The sequence below is a fragment of the Bubalus bubalis genome, chromosome 13, assembly GCF_019923935.1.
Source record: "Bubalus bubalis isolate 160015118507 breed Murrah chromosome 13, NDDB_SH_1, whole genome shotgun sequence".
Classification (NCBI taxonomy): Eukaryota; Metazoa; Chordata; class Mammalia; order Artiodactyla; family Bovidae; genus Bubalus; species Bubalus bubalis.
Window position 1 is genome coordinate 88,820,697 of NC_059169.1, and position 22,047 is coordinate 88,842,743.

Sequence of the window (22,047 nt, forward strand, 5' to 3'; positions counted from 1 at the left end):
GCTTCTAAGACCCACTCGAGAAGGTGTCTAAGGTGGGGCACCTTCCACTATTTGAGAGGGCGCCTCCGTGGTCAGAGCTAACCTGGTGTCATGGGTTATATTGATGTTCTGCATAAACCACCCCACTCAGCTTCTTTTCTCCACTGAATTTTCCTACTGAGCTATCCTCATTCTATTACTCTTTATATCTCTAATTAACATTTGAATAGGTCACCTAAGCCATCTCTCCTTCGAATACCCTGGATCAGCCAGGGCTGGACCTCGGCAGGCCTTAGAAAGCATCATTAGGAACAAAGCTAGTAGAGGTGATGGAATTCCAGTTGAGCTATTTCAAATCCTGAAAGATGATGCTGTGAAAGTGCTACACTCAATATGCCAGCAAATTTGGAAAACTCAGCAGTGGCCACAGGACTGTAAAAGGTCAGTTTTCATTCCAATCCCAAAGAAAGGCAATGTCAAAAAATGTTCAAACTACTGCACAATTGCACTCATCTCACACGCTAGTAAAGTAATGCTCAAAATTCTCCAAGCCAGGCTTCAGCAATATGTGAACCGTGAACTTCCTGATGTTCAAGCTGGTTTTAGAAAAGGCAGAGGAACCAGAGATCAAATTGCCAACATCTGCTGGATCATGGAAAAAGCAAGAGAGTTCCAGAAAAACATCTATTTCTGCTTTATTGACTATGCCAAAGCCTTTGACTGTGTGGATCACAAAAAACTGTGGAACATTCTGAAAGAGATGGGAATACCAGACCACCTGATCTGCCTCTTGAGAAATTTATATGCAGTTCAGGAAGTAACAGAACTGGACATGGAACAACAGACTGGTTCCAAATAGGAAAAGGAGTACATCAAGGCTGTATATTGTCACCCTGCTTATTTAACTTATATGCAGAGTACATCATGAGAAACGCTGGACTGGAAGAAACACAAACTGGAATCAAGTTTGCCGGGAGAAATATCAATAACCTCAGATATGCAGATGACACCACCCTTATGGCAGAAAGTGAAGAGGAACTAAAAAGCCTCATAATGTAAGTGAAAGTGGAGAGTGAAAAAGTTAGCTTAAAGCTCAACATTCAGAAAATGAAGATCATGGCATCTGGTCCCATCACTTCTTGTGAAATAGATGGGGAAACAGTGGAAACAGTGTCAGAATTTATTTTGGGGAGCTCCATAATCACTGCAGATGGTGACTGTAGCCATGAAATTAAAAGACGCTTACTCCTTGGAAGGAAAGTTATGACCAACCTAGATAGCATATTCAAAAGCAGAGACATTACTTTGCCAACAAAGTTCGTCTAGTCAAGGCTATGGTTTTTCCTGTGGTCATGTATGGATGTGAGAGTTGGACTGTGAAGAAGGCTGAGTGCCAGAGAATTGATGCTTTTGAACTGTGGTGTTGGAGAAGACTCTTCAGAGCCCCTTGGACTGCAAGGAGATGCAACCTGTCCATTCTGAAGGAGATCAGCCCTGGGATTTCTTTGGAAGAAATGATGCTAAAGCTGAAACTCCAGTACTTTGGACACCTCATGCGAAGATTTGACTCCTCAGAAAAGACTCTGATGCTGGGAGGGATTGGGGGCAGGAGGAGAAGGGTACAACAGAGGATGAGATGGCTGGATGGCATCTCTGACTCGATGGACGTAAGTCTGTGTGAACTCTGGGAGTTGGTGATGGACAGGGAGGTCTGGCGTGCTGCAGTTCATGGGGTCACAAAGAGTCGGACACAACTGAGTGACTGAACTGAACTGAACTGATGACCATCTGTTGTTGGTCTTATTAAACTTATAATAAAATCATAATAAAAATATTTTCTACTACCTAAATTTAAAGCAAACATAGAAATATTGAATTAAATATGCCATTTTATTTATCTTTAATTACCTGGAGAAAATATTTTTAGAAAACTATAGATTTGAAAGCCAAACTATAAAGACTTGAAGGGGCTTTATGAAATCAGTGGTGGTATCAGAATTTGGTCATAGTTCAGTTTAGTTCAGTTGCTCAGTTATGTCCGAATCTTTGCGACCCCATGAACTGCAGCACGTCAGACCTCCCTGTCCATCACCAACTCCCAGAGTCCACCCAAACCCATGTCCATTGAGTCGGCGATGCCATCTAACCATCTCATCCTCTGTGGCCCCCTGCTCCTCTTGCCTTCAATCTTTCCCAGCATCAGGGTCTTTTCAAATGAATCAGCTCTTCCCATCAGGTGGCTAAAGTATTGGAGTTTCTGCTTCAATATCAGCCCTTCCAATGAACACCCAGGACTGATCTCCTTTAGTTGGAGATCCAACTGGTTGGATCTCCTTGCAGCCCAAGGGACTCTCAAGAGTCTTCTCCAACACCATAGCTCAAAAGCATCAATTCTTTGGTGCTCAACTTTCTTTCTAGTCCAACTCACACATCCATACATGACTACTGGAAAAACCATAGCTTTGAGTAGATGGACCTTTGTTGGCAAAGTAATGTCTCTGCTTTTTAATATGCTGTCTAGGTTGGTCATAACTTTCTTTCCAAGCAGTAAGTGTCTTTTAATTTCATGGCTGCAGTCACCATCTGTAGTGATTTTGGTGCCCCCCCAAATAAAGTCTGACACTGTTTCCCCATCAATTTGCCATGAAGTGATGGGACTGGATGCCATGATCTTCGTTTTCTGAATGTTGAACTTTAAGCCAAATTTTTCACTCTCCTCTTTTACTTTCATCAAAAGGCTCTTTAGCTCTTTCTTCACTTTCTGCCATAAGGGTGGTGTAATCTGCATATCTGAAGTTATTGATATTTCTCCCAGCAATCTTGATTCCAGCTTGTGCTTCCTCCAGCCCAGCATTGGGTCATAACCAGTTCAAAAAAAGATTGTCAGAGCTAGAAGGTGAGTGCCTCTAAGAAAGCTCACATCAAGGCAGAAGTATATAAACATCATTAAATTCACCCGTAGGTGAGGTTTTAAATAACTTACTTGTCTGAAATACAATTTGTGCCTGCTAGTATCACTATACAGAGAAGGCAATGGCACCCCACTCCAGTACTCTTGCTTGGAAAATCCCATGGATGGAAGAGCCTAGTAGGCTGCAGTCCATATGGTCCCAAAGAGTCGGACACGACTGAGCGGCTTCACTTTCACTTTTCACTTTCATGCATTGGAGAAGGAAATGGCAACCCACTCCAGTGTTCTTGCCTGGAGAATCCCAGGGACGGGGGAGCGTGTTGGGCTGCTGTCTATGGGGTCGCACAGAGTCAGACACGACTGAAGTGACTTAGCAGCAGCAGCAGTATCATTATATAAATGGTCTAATCAGAACCTAGTGATGTCTTTGTTGTGCCAGTAAAATTATGGATTCATTACGTGTCTAGATGTGGTGATACATTTTAAGGTATACATTCATCACAGCTTTCTAGTATGTAGTACAATATTATTAAATTAATCCCCAGAACTTATTATAACTAGAATTTTGTAATCATTTTAATACTTCCCCCCATTCCCACTACCAATCACCAATCAATCTACTCTGTAGAATGCACCAGGGAAACCATATGGTCCTGCAATTTTTGCTGTTGTTGGAAAGTTTTTAATTACTGATTTACTCTTCACATATTACTTGTCTGTTCAGATTTTCTATTCTTTCGTGATTCACTCTTGGTCTGTTGTATGTTTCCAGAAAGTTGTGCATTTTTTTCTAAGATGCTCAATTTGTTAATATACAATTGTTCATAGTAGTAGGTTTTGGTCCTTTTTATTTCTGTGATCTTTATTTTAATGTCTTCTTTTTCACCTATAATTTTATTTGAGTCCTCTTGTTTTCTTGATTAGTCTAAAGTTTTGTCAATTTTGTTATCTTTCAAAGACTCAACTCTTAGTTTTTAATTATTTTTCATTGCTTTCCTATTCTTTACCAAGTGTTTTGATTGATACTTCACTATTATAATATTAGAGAATCTGACTTTTATACTTTGATAGTTACTTTTATGGATGTTTTGCACATTTGTATGTTTCTATAATATTTACTAGAATCATTTAGTTTCAGCTTCCATTTCATTTATCATTTCTTTTAAGATATATCTAGTTATGAAAATGTGAATTTTTGTCTGTGAAAATCTATGCTTCCTTAATTTTTTTAAAGATAGCTTTGACAGCATAGCATTCTTTGGAAACAGATTTTTCTTTCATTGTCATGAGTACCTCATTCCAATCTCTCTTGTCCTGCCAAGCTTCTTCTGTGAAATTTGCTTATAATCTCACAGGGACTCTCTTGTATTTGATGAGTTACTTTCATCTTGCTACTTTCAAAACTCTCTGTTTGTCTTTGTTTACAACTTAATTTTAATATATCTTACTCTAAATATTTTTGGCTCAAATTATTTTATTTTTCTGAGCTTTGTGAATTTGGATGTGCATTTTCCTCCACAACTTTTTGGAAGCTTTTTGTCATTACTGTTTAATAGATTTTCTGTTTCTTTCTTTCCTTTTCTCTAGGAGTTTCATAATGCATGCATTATTTCCTTCAGTCCTATACCATGCATTCTGTAGGCTTTCAGGTCTAGGATTTCTGTTTGTGGGGGGTTTTGTTTTGTTGTTGTTGTTTTGTTTTTGATTGGGTCTATTTATTGAATTTCTCATTTGGTTCTTGCAATGTTTTCCTAATTTCATTTAGCTGTCTCTGTTCTTGCAGTTTGCTGAGATTGCTTAAGAGGATTATTGTGAATTCTGTGTCAGACATTTCACGGATCCTCATGCCTTCAGGGTCACTTGTTAGGAGTTTATTAGTGTTTTTTGGCAACGTATTTTTTTGTTTTACTTGATTCTTTATAATCTCTGTATCTTTGTGTTGGTACCTGTGCTATTGAGTAAGTCGTCTAGACATCACAGATCTTCTTCTTCGGGGAAAGACTTTTACCTGTCATTTCAGCTTGGGATACTAGATGTTAGCTGGTAGTATCCATGGGCAAGTAAAGCTTACTTTTGGAGTCCTAGTTGGTCAAGGCCACTTCCCATGCTCTGAGATGAAGGAAAGTGTCACTGGCTGGGTTCTGTGGTTGGGTGAGCCTGCTGGCTATGTTGCATATTCTAACAGGGCAAGTCTCTGGTTTCACAGTCAGATGGGGCTACAAGCTAAGCTGTTAATTACTTCTGGTTAGGTGGGGTCATAGACTGTTGGTGTTCCCTGGAAAGGTGGTACCAGTGGTCTGCAATTGGACAGAGCCACAGTCTGTGCTCTGCAATTATTCCTGGTTGTTGGGACCTCAGGCTGTGCTCAAATGGATGGTGCCACTGGCTGAATTCCATGTACAGGAAAGACATGGGCTGTGCTTCATGGTCAAGAGAGGTCCTTATGTTGTACTCTGCAATCAGTCAGGGCATCAGGCTGTGCCTAATTTGGACAAAGCTGTAGGCTGACATTTCCAGTCAAGTAAGTCATTGGCTTTGCCTCAATGTTGGTCGTTGGACTTGTTGCTCAAAGTTGCTGGCCAGACTGTCTTATTAAGTGGGGCTTTTCTAGCTGTGCCCCACAGTTGGCTGAATCTGGAGACCTGTGGCTCTCAGGTGGTCTGTGTCACTGGTTGGGCTTTCCTGTTGGGTAGAGCCTCAGGCTAGACTCCACAAGTGGACAGGGTCACAGTTGGGCTCCTTGCCTGGATAAGACTTCAGGCTGTGTTCAGGAATTAGGCAGGACCATAGGTGAGCTGTGCTGCTGGATAAGGTTGTAGGCTGGGCTTTGTGGTTGGGTGCTGCTGTAGGCTGGGCCCAAGGCTACTTGGGGTCATTGTTCAGACTACTTGGTACATATGTCTAGAGGTTATGTGCTCAACAGTTGGGCAGAGCTACTGGCTTAACTCCCTCCCTAGACAGGCCATAGGGATGTTCTCTGCAGCTGCTGGTCATCTATGGCCCAGTTTCCATCTGCAGTGGAACTGGAGCCTATGCTTAGCAATTGGGTGACGCTGCTAATTTGCCCCCCTGCTTGAGTAAGGCCACAGAGTAGTCTCCATGACCAGTATGGCCTGTTGACTAGGAAATCAGATCAGACAGAACTACCAACCAATCTTTTTGGCTTTATAGGTCCACTGGATCAGCTCTGAAGATGGGCAGAGCCACAGCTGGAATCTCTGTGAGGGTGACACTGCAAGCAGGAATGAGATTCACTGAAATATGAGTTCTGGTTGCTGTAAACTCTGTCCTTCTCCACTCCCCCAGTATTTTCTGTTTCTCCCAATGATCCCTGGGAAGTAAGACCTGTGTGGACCTCTTGGGAAATGTTCTCCTATGCTGAAGAAGTAGATATCCACCTTGGGTTCTCTTTTTTCCCATTGGTGAAGCTGTAGGTCTCATGGGCCTGCTTGGTACAGCACCATACCATTCTGGGGGAGATGTGATGAGATCATTGAAGAAATTTTCCTCTTGCACTTCTATTGAGGTCCTTCTCAGTCTTTGTGGTTAAGGGCAGTGCTTCAGACTTATCCTCAGGTTCTGAGATTTTCACAGTGATGTCTTATCTGTGGTTGTTGCTAGTTGGTTTTGTGAGTAGAACTGAAGTCAGGAATAACCTATGTCACCATCTTGATAATGTCACTCCTCCACTGATTATTTTCTAAACTTGAGGCCATAGAATGATTTAAAGAACATAGCTAGAACTATGGTTCCTAAGTTTAGGCGAACAAAGCTTTTTTTAAGATGCTATATTGATTTTCAAAGATTATTAGATTTTTAGGACCAGTAATTATATCCTTTTTCCCTGCTTACCAGTACATCTCTATACCAAATTTTCTTCTAAGGTCAGTTTCATTTATTTTCTCCTTTGAACCTCAAATTCTGACTGATATCTGTTATTTTTCAGGATCAAAATGATCGTATGCATTTTGCTGTACTATAACCTTAAGGGATGTCTGTGAAGAAACAAATTAAAATTTTCTGCTCATCACACCCCCAGGGTAAAATGAATTGCTTTAGTGGATTCTCTGTAAAGGGAAGGCAGCAGAGACAATTTATTTGTATTCACTTTAATCTCTTCTGGCTGTTGACACTGGAACTGGCTAATGGCAAACTATTAAGAACTATTAAATTCTCATTAGTGATGCCCCTGGATCAGAGCCATGTGGTACAGGACATCACTTAATAGCAAATGTTAAAGTATATTTATAAAAAGAAGAGAAATGCATATCTGCATTATTCACCAGAAAAAAAAAAAAAAACAAAAACAAAAACAGAAGAGTAGAACTGAATTGGTTATCAAAACCAGGTCAGAGGCTAATTATGATTTCAGTTCCATGTAACTTTACCTTCCCACTTCTTGACTTACTAATTGTTTCTGGCAATGTCATGGCTGGAAGAATAAAATGATTTCAGAAATGTGAGCAGCTCAGAATCATTATTAACCTCAGGCTGTCTACACAATTAATAATTCAATGTAATTTTATCTATACTACTTTTCAGAATGCCTTGTTACAAGATAGGGTAATATTAATTTGATTTCCAGGGGCAATCTCTAAACAATAATACAACTCATATATCAATTAATTTGTTCTTAGTTTTGAGGTCTCTATTCTTGCTGCAATGTGGCATGCCAATTATTAATGATTTAAATTTGAAAGAATTCTTATGTATTATTGACATATTAAGGTGCAGTAAAACAAGCACAGCAACACAATTGGCATGTGATGGCATTAAAAATATCTATAAAATATGTGTAAAAAGCAAATCTAAATTTTATTAGCTCTCCTTTCTTAAGTACTCACCTAGAAGCCATTCATTGGACTGTTTTAAGCAAATTAAATATATTACTTTTGGAAATTGAAATTTGTTTTTATGTTTGCTTTAGATTTTTCATTATTTTCTCCAAATTTAGAATATTCTGTCTGTATGATTTGTGAGGAAAAAATAATTAACATGCAACTTTGAAGAGCAAAAAGAAATGATACTGAAAGGCAGAACTTAAAACTAGGAACAAGGCAAATTCCAGAATTTAAATTTATACAAAACAGTGCTTTATGGAAAAACTGAAATTTAGGTAACTTAATGTCTTATTTAGAGTTTGTGTTACTGTGTGACCATGTGCAGATCATAGTACCTGGCTTTATTAATTTCCTTGTCTGTAATGTACAGTTAATAAATTCTACTTATTTAAATCATTGAATTATAGTGAAAATGTAAAAGCCATGTATAATATTATATTGCAAAGATTCCAACTTAGTTGTTAATGGTGAATTAAAATGCCATTAACACTGGAGGGGCTTCCCAGGTAGCCCAGTGGTAATGAATCCACCTGACAGTGCAGGAAACACAAGAGACACACCCTTCCCTGGGTCAGGAAGATACCCTGGACTAGGAAATGGCAACCCACTCCAATATTCTTACCTAGAAAATTCCATGGACAGAGGAGCCTAGCAGGCCATAGCCCATGGGGTAGCAAAGAGTTGGGTACAGCTCAGTGATTGAGCACACACATGCAAACACACAACAGTGTGAGAATGATTCACTGTCAGATTTTCTGTTTTTTCTTCCGCAAAATGTTGTGAGAGTTAAGTATGTAAAGCAACTGGCAAGCAGCTAAATTCTTACTATACAAGATTTTGTAAGAAGATTGATAACCTATATAAGTACCTTTTCCCATTAAAATTGAGACAAGGACAATGTTATGCAAATGACAATGATATACAGGTTTGTATGAAATAATAATTTTGATTTGTATGTTCAATCAAACTGTTAAGACAAATTAAAGTCCATGATGAAAGATTATTTTTGTCATTTAGCAATTTGTCAGTTTTCATTTTTAGTAATAAATTTCATACAATAAGTATCTGTTGTACACTGAAAATTCATTATAATTTTTTTTCACAGAAAGTTTTAGTATTCCCAAGTAAAAACTTATTTCCTGTCATATAGAGCAAAAATATTAATAACAATATTGGATTTCTGTTACTTATAAAAATTTGTTTGATACTTCCAAATAGATCTTTTGAATGTCTTTGAATCCTGAGTATTAAGCCCTCTAACCCAGCCTGGTTTTGAAGCTGAATCAAGAAGTGAATGGAGTTTGGAAAGATAGTGATTATTTAGCAACCTGACAATTAAAAAGGGGATGGAATATTTTCTTTAAAGATAAAAGAGAGATCTCTAGCAGCAGGGAGGCAGCGTAAAAAGTGAAGGCTCACACACAAAGTTCATTGAAGGTTGAAGGTTAACTGAGAATGTCTGCCCATATGGTTTACTACTATATACACATGATGCTAGATGTGGTGGAGATAAAATGCATGACATTCTTCATATAACTGTCTATGTTATAAGTCATAGAATCTCATATTTGGAGGAGACATTATTGCTTATTTGCTTTAACTTGTGTGCAATTTCACATCTCATAGACACAATTTACAAAGTTTTCCTTGAATGAAATGAGGATTTCCATATCCATATTTATTTAGATTTGTCTGATTTATATCTTATTTTCACTTAAATAAAAGTATAAGTGACTTAGACTACACATCTGTCAGTTCAATTTAAATTGGCAGATTACAAGGGCAGGAGGCTTGTAGGCAGCCTGGTAGCTGACTGCTTAGCAAGAGCAAAATGAATGGTTGTCAACCTTGATTCTGCTCATAACAAAACAAACAAACAAACAAATGTGTAAATAGAACAATAATAGTAAAAACAAGACAGATTCTGTAGCAACATATTTCTCTTTGGCTTATGTACACTTAACTACCACACAATTGCACTCAACTCACATGCTAGCAAAGTAATGCTCAAAATTCTCCAAGCCAGGCTTCAGCTAGCTTCAGTTCAGCTGGCTTCAGTTCAGCTTCATGAACTTCCTGATGTTCAAGCGGATTTTAGAAAAGGCAGAGGAACCAGAGATCAAATTGCCAACATCCGCTGGACCATGGAAAGAGCAAGAGAGTTCCAGAAAAACATCTCTTTCTGCTTTATTGACTATGCCAAAGCCTTTGACTGTGTGGATCACAATAAACTGTGGAAAATTCAGGAAGAGATGGGAATACCAGACCACCTGACCTGCCTCTTGAGAAATTTGTATGAAGGTCAGAAAGCAACAGTTAGAACTGGACATGGAACAACAGACTGGTTCCAAATAGGAAAAGGAGTACGTCAAGGCTGTATATTGTCACCCTGTTTATTTAACTTATATGCACAGGACATCATGAGAAACGCTGGACTGAAAGAAACACAAGCTGGAATCAAGATTGCCGGGAGAAATATCAATAACCTCAGATATGCAGATGACACCACCCTTATGGCAGAAAGTGAAGAGGAACTAAAAAGCCTCTTGATGAAATTGAAAGTGGAGAGTGAAAAAGTTGGCTGAAAGCTCAACGTTCAGAAAACGAAGATCATGGCATCCGGTCCCATCACTTCTTGGGAAATAGATGGGGAAACAGTGGAAACAGTGTCAGACTTTATTTTCTGGGCTCCAAAATCACTGCAGGTGGTGACTGCAGCCATGAAATTAAGACGCTTACTCCTTGGAAGGAAAGTTATGACCAAACTAGATAGCATATTCAAAAGCAGAGACATTACTTTGCCAACAAAGGTCTGTCTAGTCAAGGCTATGATTTTTCCTGTGGTCATGTATGGGTGTGAGAGTTGGACTGTGAAGAAGGCTGAGCACCAAAAAATTGATGCTTTTGAACTGTAGTGTTGGAGAAGACTCTTGAGAGTCCCTTGGACTGCAAGGAGATGCAACCTGTCCATTCTGAAGGAGATCAGCCCTGGGATTTCTTTGGAAGGAATGATGCTAAAGCTGAAACTCCAGTACTTTGGCCACCTCATGCAAAGAGTTGACTCATTGGAAAAGACTGATCCTGGGAGGGATTGGGGGCAGGAGGAGAAGGGTACAACAGAGGATGAGATGGCTGGATGGCATCACTTACTCGATGGACATGAGTCTCAGTGAACTCCGGGAGTTGGTGATGGACAGGGAGGCCTGGCGTGCTGCGATTCATGGGGTCGCAAAGAGTCGGACATGACTGAGCGACTGATTTGATCTAAATATTTAATCTAAATATTTGATCTAAATTATTTGATCTAAATATTTGCTTTTGGGAAACAACAGCAACAACAACTCTCTAGAACACACAGGATATTTATGGTGACCAGATCTAGAAGAACAGAAAACATTTGTCTCAAAAGAAACAAATTATGAAATTTCTACCTGGAAATTTTTATCCAAAACTGGAAGTGACAACTGACAGATTTTATTCTATTATTTGCTACAATGAAAAAGAATACATTTTGTCTGCTGGCATATACTTTGCCAAAGGAACAATGCTACTGCTGCTGCTAAGTCACTTCAGTCATGTCTGACTCTGTGCCACCCCATAGACGGCAGCCCACCAGGCTCCCCCGTCCCTGGGATTCTCCAGGCAAGAATACTGGAGTGGATTGCCATTTCCTTCTCCAATGCATGAAAGCGAAAAGTGAAAGTGAAGTCGCTCAGTTGTATCTTCCAAAAGAATTATTGTTTATTATTATTAATTTAATAATTTAAAAGCTGCTTTGTATGCATTTAAACATTACAAAAAGCAACACAATACATTTGAAATTACAAATTTATTTGCTTTGATAGGATATAATAAAATCACTTTTCTCATATTGAGGTAGGTATGGGGTATTATTCTGCTTTATCACGAGTTAACTTGTATTTTGTGCTGACTGAAACAACCAATTTATGGACTATCAAACATACATTGTAGATCTGATTTAATCATTAAGGAAAATGATGTGTTGGCCAGAAGTAAAGAAATGTGCATGCTAAAAATAAAGATTAAACCCCTCTTTCCTGAGGCACTGATGCTAATACTCCTTTGACATGTCTTCCTCCCAAGTGCCAAGGCCATACTGACTCACTCTGTACATGCTGGTCCACTTTTTTCTGAAACCTTGAATGCATATTTCCCTGATTTGTTTAATGCTCTTTGTTCTAAGACACAAGGCTGTGCTGAAAATCGTGCCCTTCTGAAGCAGATCCATTCTCAGTTGGATAAAGCAGATAATCCATCTGCCTTATCCTTCTCAGCACTTCTTCAAACACTAAACCTATGCCTGGGTTGGTTAATAGGGAACTGAGTACCCATTCTGTGTTAGTTTTCATTCTAATGATAATACAAGATTTGTCTATTCAAACATGACCTATCTAGGCTTACTTAAGGCCCTCTGCTCTCTAAAAATAAGGGAAGGATAGGGCCTTTTTCTTATTGGTCATTCCCTAGCCACTTTCAGTGATATAAATTTGCCAGGAGATTGTAGCATACAAGGAGATTTCCTCGAGTTTACAAGTGAGATTGTTAGCATGTGATGACAAAGAAACTGGCAATTCATTTTCTGAGTTAATAGAGATTGTATGTGAATTTGTTACTCATTAAATTTTAAAAATAGATATTTCACATTAAAATTGACTTAAATTTTAAACAAGAGAAAAAATATCTTAGATGAGTTTTTAGGAGCTACAGACTACTTCATTGCTGTAATAATATCATAGTTGTATTTAATTAATTTTGCATGGTCAGCCATTTCTTTTAACCCTGGATATGCCAGAAAGTACAAACAAAATTGATGGATATAAATGAAGACTTTTTAAATATTTCAAGCTGTAGTGTTTATTGTAAGTGAAATTGTTACCAAATAGATTCAGTTGACATTTTAACTGAAATTTTGTATTATATGTGTATCAACAATAGGACATATATATATCCCAAGGGAAAAATGTAGCTGCTGATTTTAGATGAATTAACATCTCGTTGACAACTATACTGAACTGGCAAATTGGATTTATGACACAAAACAGAAGTCTATTAAGTATATCAGTTATAGTTTTGCTATTGTTTGATTGCTTTCCCCAAAACCGGTCATCCCTAAAATGCTTTTTCATCAAGGTTCTGTTTAATATTTACACAAATTTTATATTTAATACATGTGTGTATGTGGGATATATGAATGCATGGGGACATATCCATACATAAATATATATTATCTATCTATCTATCTAATGCAACCACCAGAGAAATAGCTTTATCATCTTTAGTAGTCTTGGACTGTTGATTTCAACAATAAAGAGCACAGGTGTTATAGTTTTTCCTGTGTGATCACTTATGAGGTGAAGTGTCTGCATGTGTAATCACTGTGGTTCAGCAATTTTGTTTAGTTTTATTCATGAAAAGTAAAAGAAAGTCACTCAGCTGTCTCTGACTCTTTGTGACCCCATGGACTGTAGTCTGCCAGGCTGCTCTGTCCAAGCACCTCTCCAGGCAAGAATTCTAGAATGAGTTGCCATTCCCTTCTCCAGGGTATCTTTCTGAACCAGGGATCCAACCCAGGTCTCCTACATAACAGGAAGATTCTTTACTAACTAAGCCAAGTTTTATTAATAGTAGCCACAATTGATTGATCACATACAACTCCATGATTATTAACTCTTTAGACTACCCTGAAATCTTTCTGTCTGGGATAACCTGATACTCAAGTATCTCTTCTACTTTATGTAGCAATATATTCTCAACCAAATCAAAATTGGTAATTTTTCAAAGTAGGAACAAAGATTAATCTTGAGGGAACAATAGGTTTTTCTTGTAAACCAATCTAAAATACTTGAAATACAAAATATGTATGTATAGTTTAAAAATTATGTTTTATCTATTGTTGCAAAACAACCATGGATGATCCTGAAATACAATAGTTTAAGAACATCTTGTTGTTTTTCTGTAATAAGTTTTTGACTAAATAAGCTCAGATGGTTCTTTCCTGGGATGTCATATGTGATTGTAGTCAGATAGCCATTAGGACTGGAGCTATCTGGAAACTCAACTGGATCAGATATCCAAGATAGCTCACTCACATGGATGACCATTGATGTTAGCTATCAACTAAGAGCTCAGCTGTGGATGCTGACAGTTTTCTACAAACATAATCCCTCCATATTCCTTAGGCTATTTAGGCATTGAATTTTAAGACTGAGTAACTCAATAGGCAGTAAATGGAGACTGCGAGTCTCTTCAGACTTGGAAATAGAAATTTTATTCATGATTTCCACCATTATCTATTGGTAAAGCAGATAGAGAACCTGCTCACATTCAGGGTGAGGCAATATTATCATCACTTCTCCACAGCAGACATTGAAAACCTTGTGGCCAATTTCACGTACATGCTTAAGTATGAAAATGAGGAAAGGGGCTATCAATTTTTCCCGGTTTCACTCCTTTAACCTGATCAAACAACTTATTTTGGCAACTTAATTTGTGCAACTTGAAAATTTTTTTTTCACAAAAGAAATAATTTTTTATAAGACACTTCAGTTCAGTCGCTCAGTCAGGTCCGACTCTTTGCAATCCCATGGAATGCAGCACAACAGGCTTCCCTGTCCGTCACCAACTCCCTGAGTCCACCCAAACCCATGTCCATTGAGTCACTGATGCCATCCAACCATCTCATCCTCTGTCATCCCCTTCTCCTCCTGCCTTCAATTCTTCCCAGCATCAGGGTCTTTTCTAGTGAGTCAGTTCTTCTAATCAGGTGGCTAAATTATTAGAGTTTCAGCTTCAGCATGAGTCCTTCCAATGAATATTCAGGACTGATTTCCTTTAGGATGGACTGGTTGGATCTCCTTGCAGGTCAAGGGAATCTCAAGAGTGTTCTCCAACACTACAGTTCAAAAGCATCAATTCTTCGGTGCTCAGCTATCTTCACAGTCCACCTCTCACATCCATACATGACCACTGGAAAAACCATACCCTTCATTAGATGGACCTTTGTTGGCAAAGTAATATCTTGACTTTTCAATATGCTATTTAGGTTAGTCATAACTTTCCTTCCAAGGAGTAAGCGTCTTTTAATTTCATGGTTGCAATCACCATCTGCAGTGATTTTGGAGCTCCAAAAAATAAAGTTTGACACTGTTTCCCCATCTATTTCCCATGAAGTGATGGGACCACATACCATGATCTTAGTTTTCTGAATGTTGAGTTTTTTTTTTTTTCTTTAAGTGGAGGTTAATTACTTTACAATATTGTATTGGTTTTGCCATACCTCAACATGAATCCGCCACAGGTATAGACGTGTTCCCCATCCCGAAGCCCTCTCCCTCCACCTTCCCCGTACCATCGTTCTGGGTGGTCCCAGTGCACCAATGTTGAGTTTTAAGCCAACATTTTCACTCTCCTCTTTCACTTTCATCAAGAGGCTTTTTAGTTCCTCTTCACTTTCTGCCATAAGGGTGGTATCATCTGCATAGCTGAGGTTCTTGATATTTCTCCTGGCAAACTTGATTCCAGCTTGTGCTTCTTCCAGCCCAGCATTTCTCATGATGTACTCTGCATAGAAGTTAAATAAGCAGGGTGACAATATACAGCCTTGATGTACCCTTTTCTTATTTGGAACGACTCTGTTGTTCCATGCCAGTTCTAACTGTTGCTTCCTGACCTGGATATACATTTCTTAAAAGGCAGGTCAGGTGGTCTGGTATTCCCATCTCTTTCAGAATTTTCCAGAGTTTACTGTGATCCACACAGTCAAGGCTTTGGCATAGTCAATAAAGCAGAAACAGATGTTTTTCTGGAACTCTCTTGCTTTTTCCATGATCCAGTGGATGTTGGCAATTTTATTTCTGGTTCCTTTGCCTTTTCTATAGCCAGCTTGAACATCTGGAAGTTCACGGTTCACATACTGCTGAAGCCTGGCTTGGAGAATTTTGAGCATTACTTTACTAGCATGTGAGATAAGTGTAATTGTGTGGTAGTTTGAGCATTCTTTGGCATTGCCTTTCTTTGGGATTGGAATGAAAATTGACCTTTTCCAGTCCTGTGCCCACTTCTGAGTTTTCCAAATTTGCTGGCATATTGAGTGTAGCACTTTCACAGCATCATCTTTCAGGATTTGAAAAAGCTCAACTGGAATTCCATCACCTCTACTAGCTTTGTTTGTAGTGATGCTTTCTAAAGCCCACTTAACTTCACGTTCCAGGATGTCTGGCTCTAGGTCAGTGATCACACCATCGTGATTATCTCTGTCGTGAAGATCTTTTTTGTATAGTTCTTTTGTGTATTCTTGATACCTCTTCTTAATATCTTCTGCTTCAGTTAGGTCTATACCATTTCTGTCCTTTATCGAGCCCATCTTTGCATGAAATGTTCTCTTGGTATCTCTAATTTTCTTGAAGAGAGTTCTAGTCTTTCCCATTCTGTTGTTTTCCTCTATTTCTTTGCATTGACCGCTGAGGAAGGGTTTCTTATCTCTTCTTGCTATTGTTTGGAACTCTGCATTCAGATGCTTATATCTTTTCCTTTCTCCTTTGCTTTTCACTTCTCTTCTTTTCACAGCTATTTGTAAGGCCTCCTCTGACAGCCATTTTGCTTTTCTGCATTTCTTTTCCATGGCATGGTCTTGATCCCTGTCTCCTGTACAGTGTCACGAACCTCCATCCATAGTTCATCAGGCACTCTGTCTATCAGATCTAGTCCGTTAAATCTATTTCTCACTCCCACTGTATAATCATAAGGGATTTGATTTAGGTCATACCTGAATGGTCTAATGTTTTCCCCCACTTTCTTCAATTTAAGTCTGAATTTGGCATTAAGGAGCTCATGATCTGAGCCAAAGTCAGCCCCTGGTCTTGTTTTTGCTGACTGTATAGAGCTTCTCCATCTTTGGCGGCAAATAATATACTCAATCTGATTTCAGTTTTGATTATCTGGTGATGTCCATGTGTAGTCTTCTCTTGTATTGTTGGAAGAGGGTGTTTACTATAACCAGTGTGTTCTCTTGGCAAAATTCTATTAGCCTTTGCCCTGCTTCATTCCATACTCCAATTTGCCAGTCACTCCAGGTGTTTCTTGACTTCCTACTTTTGCATTCCAGTCCCCTATAATGAAAAGGATATCTTTTTTGGGTGTTAGTTATTAAAGGTCTTGTAGATCTTCATAGAACCGTTCAACTTCAGCTTCTTTAGTGTTACTGGTTGGGACATAGGATTGGATCACCGTGACATTCAATGGTTTGCCTTGGAAATGAACAGAGATCATTCTGTCATTTTTGAGATTGCATCCAAGTACTGCATTTTGGACTCCTTTGTTGACCATAATGGCTGCTCCATTTCTTCTAAGGCATTCCTGCCCGTAGTAGTAGATACAATGGTCATCTGAGTTTTAATTATAAATCTAAAATCTAAATCTAATCATCAATTTGTGTTGTAAATTAAACTGCAAAAGATTTTGAGATGTTTCAATCATGTTAGTGTAAATATATTGCTTTAGGACTTTCTGGTAGGTATTTATAGATTAATAATTTATAAAGAACTTTCAAACTAAGAACTCTGGTGATATTTAATTATTTTGCCTCTTTGGTTTTATGACAAAAAGCCAAAGCGACTTTTTTTTTTTTTTTTGACACAGTTTAATATTCTTTTTCAGTAAAAATGAAAATTTTCAGTTGTTCTTCTAAATTTAAAAGTTATCATGTGAAATATTCATAGATTAGTAGTTCTGTGGGGTAATGGTTTGAGAGTGAGCCAAGATTAAAATCAGGGATGTCACTATTGGTCCATTGGTTGAGAACCCATCTTCCAATGAAGGAGACATGGGTTTGATTCCTGGTCAGGAAACTAAGATCCCATATGTTGTAAAGCAACTAAGCCTACACACTGCAACTACTGAGCCTGTGCACCACAATGAAAGATTTTGCATCCTGCAAGGAACATCCTATGTGCAGCAACTAACATTCAATGCAGCCAAAATATAAAATAAATAAATATTTTTAAAAGAGCAAAATCAAATTAAAAACACTAATATTTCAGATGACTTCTGAGAATCAGCACTTTTTTCCCCTCTCATTTTGACATTTGTTTATTATTGTCTTCTAATTACATTTCTTTCTGACCACTATCATTTTACTCCCTTAAATGCCCATCTTATTCATTGATGCAATAGTTGAAACATATCATTATGATATAAATGCTTGCATAATGAATATTATGATAGATTATTTTACCACAAAAAGTTGGTAATAAATTATTGAAATATTATTTTACATTTTCCCAAAGATGATAATTTACAGAGGTATGATGATTTATCTTTTCATTTTTTAAATTGAATTATAATTAACTTACAATATTTAATACATTATGAAATGATTAGCACAAAATATCTAATTACCATCTTTTGACATACAAAGTGATTATAATACTATTGAGTATATTTCATATGTTTTATATTGCATCCCATGATTCCTTCATTTTGTAACTGGAAGTTTGTACTTAATCTCCCTCAATACTCATTCATTCCTGATCATTTTTCCACTCTGGCAACCAACAGTTGTTTTTGTTTTCTCAGTATCCATGTCTCTGTTTCTATTTTGTTGTGTTTGTTCTTTTTTTTTTTTTTTTTTTTTAGGATTCCACATGTAAGTGAAAGGCAGTGTTTTTCTCTCTTTCTGACTTATTTCCTTTAGCATAAAACCCTGTAAGTCCATCCACATTGTCACAAATGGCAATATTTCACTGTTTTTAATGGCTGATCACATTTGAAATGTATCACATTTTCATCTCTTTGTCTGCCAATAAGCAATTAGGTTGCTTCCATATCTTGGCTATTGAAAATAGTGATTCAATGAACATAGGAGTGCATATATCTTTTCATATTCTTGATTTTGTTTTTTTCCCAGATAAAAACCTGAGTGGAATTGCCGAGTTCTTAATTTTTAATTTTGTGGGGGGAAATCTTCAAACTGTTTTCTATAGTGCCTGCCTCAATAGGGCACAAGGTTTCCCTTTCTTCATATCCTCACCCAAACTTTTTATTTTTAAATGTTTCAGAATTTATTTACTTTTAATTGAAGGATAATTGTTTTACATTATCACATTGGTTTCTACCAAACATCACCATGAAACAGACATAGGTTTACCCATGTCCCCTCCCACTTAAATATCCCTCCCACCTCCCTCCCCATCCTACCCCTCTAAGTTGTTACCAAGCCCTGCTTTGAGTTCTCTGAGTCATAGAGCAAATTACCATTGACTATCTATTTTAAACATGGTAATGCATATTTCAATGTTATTCTTTTCATACTTCCCACCCACACATTCTTCCTTGCCTTCAGCCATGTCAATCAGTTTGTTCTCAATGTCTGTGTCCCCACTGCTGCTCTGCAAATAAGTTCATCAGTACCATCTTTCTAGATTCCATATATATGTGTTAGCATGTGATAATTGATTTTTTCTTTCTGACTTACTTCACTCTGTATAATAGGCTCTAGGTTTATCTACCTCATTATGACTGACTCAAATGTGTCCCTTTTAAAGGATGAGAATTATTCCATTGTATATATGTACCACAGCTTCTTTATCTGTTATTCTTTGGATGGACATCAAGGTTGCTTCCATGTCCTAGCTATTATAAATAGAGCTGCAATGAATATTGGATTGTGCTGTGCTGTGCTTAGTCATTCACTCATGCCCGACTCTTTGCAACTTTATGGACTGTAGCCCACCAGGCCCCTCTGTCCATGGAGATTCTCCAAGCAAGAATACTGGAGTGGGTTGCCATGACCTCCTCCATGGGAACATTGGGTTACACGTGAATTTTTCAATTTTTATTTTCTCAAAGTATATTCCTAGTAGTTTGACTGCTGGGTCTTGTGGTGGTTTTATTCCTAGTTTTTTAAGGAATCTCCATACTGTTCTCCATAGTGGCTGTATAATTTGCATTCCCACAAACAGTGCAAGAAGATTCCCTTTTCTCCACACCCTCTGCAGCATTTATTGTTTGTAGATTTTTTGATGATGGCCATTCTGACCAGTGTAATGTGATATCTCATTGTAGTTTTGATTTGCATTTCTCTAATAATGAGCCACAGAGTCAGACACGACTGAGCGACTGAACTGAACTGAACTGAATAATGAGCCATGCTGAGCATCTTTTTGTGTATTAATTAGCCATCTGTGTGTCTTCTCTGGAGAAATGTCATTTAGGTCTTTTGCCCATTTTTTGATTGGGCTGTTTGTTTTTTGGTATGACTTTATGAGCTGCATTTTTATTTGCTTGTATATTTTTGAAATTAATTCTTTGTCAGTTGTTTCAGATGCTATTATTTTTCCCCATTCTGAGGGTTGTCTTTTTACCTTGTTTAGAGTTTCCTTTGCTATGGAAAATCTTTTAAGTTTAATTAGGTCACATTTATTTATTTTTGTTTTTCTTTCCATTACATTAGGAGGCGGGTCATAGAGGATCTTGCTCTGATTTATGTCATAGAGTGTTCTGCCTATATTTTCCCCTAGGAACTTTATAGTTTTGGGTCTTACATTTAGGTCTTTAACCCATTTTGAGTTTATCTCTGAGTATGGTGTTAGGAAGTGTTCTTAATATCATTCTTATACACAAAGCTGTCCAGTTTTCCCAGCACCACATATTGAAGAGACTGTATTTGCCCCATTGTATATACTTGCCTCATTTAACAAAAATAAGCTATCCAGAGGTGCATGGGTTTATCTCTGAACTTTCTATCTTGTTCCATTGGTCTATATTTATGTTTTTGTGCCAGTACCATACAGTCCTCGTGATTTAGTCTTTGTAGTATAGTCTGAAGTCAGGAAGGTTGATCCCTCTAGCTCCCTTTCTCAAGATTTATTTGGTGATTTGGAGTATTTTGTGTTTCTGTATGAATTGTGAGTTTTTTTGTTCTAGTTCTGTGAAAAATGCCATTGTAATTTGATAGTTTGCATTGAAACATAGTAATCTGATCTTAGGGGCAATGTTTTCAATTTTTCACCATTGAGAATAATGCTTGCTGTGGATTTATCATATATGGCCTTTATTATATTGAGGTAATATAATATTCCTGTGCCATGGTGTCATGGGCTCCCTGAATGGCCTCATTTTTCAAAGCACTTTGCTCTGTCTTCCGGGGACAAGTTCCCTGTTTCAGAATGGACCCATCGTTGAACTCCTGATTATTGGCTGTTGCATGAATGAGTCTGATGTTTCCACAGGAGTTGCCAATGGTCTGCTTCATGAAGCATGCCTTGGGACTGACTTCGTGTCCCTTCAGCTCTCCAGTCTGTTTTCCCTGAAGCTCTCCTGCTGTTCTGTGAGTGGAAAGAGCAGTGCCAGGCACAGACCGGCATGGTTTTCAGCCCAGAGACTCCTCCTCCTATCCCAGAACGTCCTCAGAGTGCCACTGGCCATCCCCAGCCAGACCAGCACTTTGTTCAGCATCTCGGGGTTAATCGCTATTGGTCTGAGCTGCTTCTTTGGGAACATGGAGAGGAATACACCCCAGAGAAGTGAAAAACTGCCTCTGGGGAGATTTTGATCAGTTTCAATTTCAGTGCTTGTAATTGGATTGCTCATAATTTTTATTTCTTCCTGGTTCAGTCTGGGAAGATTGAACTTTTCTAAGAATCTTCCAAGTTGCCATTTTATTGGCATACTGTTGTTCATATAGTCTCCTATGATCTTTTGTATTCTTGCATTGTATATTGAAACCTCTCTTGTTTCATTTCTAATTTCATGGATTTGTAGCCTTTCCCCCCCCCCCCCCCCCCCGATGAGGCTGACTAATGGTTTGTCAATTTTATCTCCTCTGATTTAAACCAGATTTTAGTTGTATTAATCATTACTTTTTTTTTTTTCATTTCTTTTTCATTTATTTCTGCTCTGATGTTTATGATTTCCTTCCTTCTACTAATTTTTTCTTCTTCTTTTTCCAGTTGTTTTAGGTGTAAAGTTTAGTTGTCTATTCAATGTCTTTCTGGTTTCTTGAGATAGTATTGTATTGCTATAATCTTCCCTCATAGAACTGCTTTTGCTGCATTCCATAGGTTTTGAGTTGTCTTGTTTCATTGTCATATGTTTCTAGGAATATTTTGATTTCCTTTTTGATGTCTTCAGTATCTTGTTTATTATTTAGAAATTTATTGTTTAATCTCCAAGTGTTTCTTTTCTTTTCTTTTTTTCTTTTTTTTTTTACAGTTTTTGTTTTTTGTTTGTTTTTCCCCTGAAATTGATATCTAGTCTCATAGCATTGTGGTCAGAAAATACGTTTGATATGATTTCATT

The 22,047-nt window shown here is 37.8% G+C and overlaps 1 pseudogene; it reads right to left on the reverse strand.

Annotated features, from left to right (window-relative positions):
* The window catches only part of LOC102395415, a 38,683-nt pseudogene extending 17,570 nt beyond the window's left edge, over nucleotides 1-21,113 (reverse strand).
* Nucleotides 21,114-22,047: the final 934 nt, after the last annotated feature.